The following is a 3,903-nucleotide window of genomic DNA, read 5'->3' on the forward strand; positions in this document are numbered from 1 at the left end:
AAAAAGGAACTGTATGCTTACATTACAATCCTCAAAACAAATTGCTTGTCAGCCAGTATCTATCTGTGAAGACATCTGAATTCACAGAAAATTGTGTCAAATGTTGCACTTCAGAATAATGTAAAACTTAGTCTAACATGTTAGACATCTCCTTTGGAACCTGACAAGCACAACAATCTGAGATACCAGGTGCCTCTTCTGTCACCCCTTAAAAGGGCTAGCTTAATAAATGCAAACCACTGTACATCTACTCTTTGGGTCAGGATGATTAAAAAAATATTGGTCACCCCTCTCCTTTCAATTGAAGGTGATACAGGTGGTACTCCATTCTAGATCAGATCCTGTTTCACCCAGGATGTGTGACAACTGGAAGCTGTCATCACCTTGAACAGGTCACTGGGCATTTCATGGAAAGGCATCTTGGGTGCCTTAACCTAGAATAGTTACACTCTTCAAAGCCGCTGGAATAACACCACTGCTCACTCAATTAATGATGGGGCCTCAGAATGTGTGTGAATTCAAGTAGATCTTGTGATATCTACACTTGATAGAGTGAGCTTGCATAGGTGAGGCTGGGGCACTTTCTGGAAGGTGCTGAGACCTCTATTTTGGTACATCCAAATACGGAAGTAATCTGGTAAGCAGAAAGGAGAATCTAGGATGTTTTCTTACCTATCTTGTAAGAACAAAATGAAGAAAACAATAATTTGTACAGTAAAAAAATCTCTAAAAAGGACTAGGCAACAGCTCAGCAATTGCACTGTCCCCTCACAGCAAGAAACAAATGTGGATTTGAACAGAGATGATTCAGATAAGTGAAATAATTTTCTCAGAAATTAGCAACCTACTCGCTGTTCAGAGAATGTAGAAACTTAACAGAGGTTTCCAGATTCCATTCTGAAGCCAAAATACCTTCCTCCTACCTTGGTCAGCTTCTGGATGTCACCTGCCCCCTGATCAGGCCTGACAGTCTTACACACAGCTGTTTCCCTTTCTGAAGAGCTGTTTTTCCCTGAAGATGTGTGTATCACCTCAATCACTACAATCAACTGTGCTGTCATTTTCTGCTTTGCTTTTGACATTCTTGTCTGCTGAAACTCCTCTGACCCTGGGCTGTATCCTATAGATCCTGCTTTAATCCACCCCTACATTTTTCCATAATGAGGCTCATATACTTCTATACACCACACACAAAAACACACAGACAGTGCTTTAAATAATTAGTAATTTTCCCTTAAGGGTAAAAATGTTCTGTAATAGTACTTCTTTTTTGTTATGAAATAATGTAAATGATCCTGGTGTGGTAATATTTTGCAATATGGCTGTGTTATGCAATAAAGGCTGAAGGGTTCAGATGGCTTACATGCACTTGGAGATGCATGTTGGAGTCCTGCAGCTGTTAAAAAACACTTAAATATGTGTAAACACCTACATATCTGTGCACATAAATACACAAGCAAAAATTGCATGACTTCCTATCATCTGCCTACTTCCTTTTACCAAAAAAAGTTAGGTGCAATACAGTCTATGTAGTTTAACTTATGCTCCTTTCCCTTTTTTTTCCTCCCCTATTTTTTTTTCAATCCTTTTTAAACTTCATGAAAGAAATGCAGTGCTTTTTTTTTAGGAAAGTAGTTCTGGGCTCCTTTTCTTCTGTTAATACATGTAAATTCTGTTGATTTCAGGAAGTATGTGTTTGGGTCAGCACAATTCAATTTTGATTCCCCTTCTCAGCTTTCATTTCAGTTTTGATGAGGAAAATGTAGAAACTTGCCAAATGCTCATATTTGCAAAGCAAATTCTATTGCCAAGAACAGAAGAATTTATATATTAATTGACTTTTTTTATTTTCTTCCTTTAAGGTCATCAATGGGTTAAGGTATGTGAATGACATAACATTCTCATGAAAAAGAGTTCCTCACTTTGTCTTCCTCTTTAATTCCAAAAAAGACAGTGGCTGACTTTGCATAACCAAAGCTTTATATCAAAATCACTGTGGATCATGTGGTTGTGCCTACAGAAATTAACCAACAGCTAAGTTAAACATCAGACTGCTAATTCCCTCAGCACAAGCACAACAGTAAATCACATACCTATCCTTTTGGGAGCAGACATTTTCTTAACCTCCTTCCATTGCTGCCAGATTCTTCCATCTCAGGATTGCGAGACGGAAAAACTGTGCTGTAGAGGCAGCGTTTATTACTCACAAAAAGCCTGCTGTGAGAAGGGAACCAATCTCTTATTAGGGGACAAAATATAGCAGAAAGTTTATTGTTTGGAGAATTAAGAAAATCTGACAAAGGGGCAGGATCAGGTAATATTTCAAAGATCATGCAAGGATAACGAGAACTGTGATTAAACAATTAAAACCTGTGCAAAGCTAAATGGTAGAGGAAGGTAAGGGTTTTATGGAAACAAAATGTTATTATTTCGTCACTCTAGACGGTTTAATTAATTCTTTAATTTTTCCTTGAACATACCTATCTTTCTCACTCAGTACTGGGGTCCTGTATAGGCCAGACCTGCAATAGGCCACAGTAGTTCCACTGTAAGGACACAGAGTTGTGAACTGCACGACTTGTAATCAGTGTACAGTTACATATCTCAACTCAAAACATCAAACACAGACCAGAATTATCTGTATGTATGCCATATAAGATATGCACATTCCATTAAGCACTTTGGCATCCTCAGCACTGCCAAGACTCTGGCACACTTTACCCATATTATGCTTGTAAAATCTACCAGCCCTTATAGCAGGCAACATAAGGCTCCTCTAGGAAGAATCTCACACTATGTTGTGCACACCATGCTGGCCACCATGATGTAGACCTGCTGCAAGGCCAGGCACACAGTTCTATGTGTACAGTACATTACAACAGAAGATCAATTCAAGTTCCCTCTCCCACCTTTCCTTTACTTGACAGCTTCCATGTTCTGCAGCTTGTCTCCAGGCATACTTAAGTGAGTTTTGTGTCAAGCCCAATTGACTGTACAATGTACTTAATGCAGAGCCAGCTTTCAAACCAAGCTTTGCAAGTGAAGTTTGGAGGGTTTGAGAGAAAGTGTGCCCTGGAGCATACACTGAATTCACGGGGAATTCTCTGTAGTTGATGGAGAAAGACCAGTGCTGCCAGCAGGCATAATCCAACATAACAAAATCTACCTGCACACCTACAGATAGGAAAGAATTAACTCCACCTAACTGGTAAAAATGAAATCCTAATTTGGGGAATCATTGAGCTTGCCAGTTTCCAGTGAGCAGTAAGAATTCTTAACACTTCACAGGCTTTGACACTAAGAAACTACACAGTATCAGATACATAAATGATGCCTGGAAAAAATGTTATGCAGAATTCATTAAAATTAAATATCTACATAAAAAATGATCCAAATATACATATTTTTTTATTAATCTATCATTCTAGGTAATGTCCATGTACAACAGAAATCACAGATAATATCTTCTTTTAAGTGAGCCCTTAAAGTTAGTATCTATGCAACAATTATGCCATAAAAAGCCATTATTGAAATGCTTTATTATTTGTTCTTGTTATGTAAACACAGAAGAAGAAGAAGAAGAGCACACAGAATCCAAAACACATGCAATCACAGAATGATAGAATCATAAAGGTTGGAAAAGAACTCTAAGATCACCCAGACCAACTGTCCATCTATCACCAATGGTTCCCACTAAACTATGTCCCTCTGGACAACATCTAAACAGGGACGGTGATTCCACCATCCCCCGGCTACCCTGTTCCAGTGACTCACCACTCTCGGAGAAGATGTATTTCCTAACATATCCAGAATACATGCAGAATATCCCCTTGCGTGACATTCCTTCTAGTCCTATTGCTAACTACATGGGAAAGGATGTCGACCTCCACCTCTTCACAACCT

The 3,903-nt window shown here is 38.7% G+C and overlaps 1 protein-coding gene across 1 annotated transcript in view; it reads right to left on the bottom strand.

The window, feature by feature from the left end:
* Positions 1-3,903, bottom strand: part of AUH (AU RNA binding methylglutaconyl-CoA hydratase) — a 124,169-nt gene that overhangs the window by 14,614 nt on the left and 105,652 nt on the right. The window lies entirely within an intron of this gene.

The sequence above is a fragment of the Meleagris gallopavo genome, chromosome Z (genome assembly GCF_000146605.3).
Source record: "Meleagris gallopavo isolate NT-WF06-2002-E0010 breed Aviagen turkey brand Nicholas breeding stock chromosome Z, Turkey_5.1, whole genome shotgun sequence".
NCBI lineage: Eukaryota > Metazoa > Chordata > Aves > Galliformes > Phasianidae > Meleagris > Meleagris gallopavo.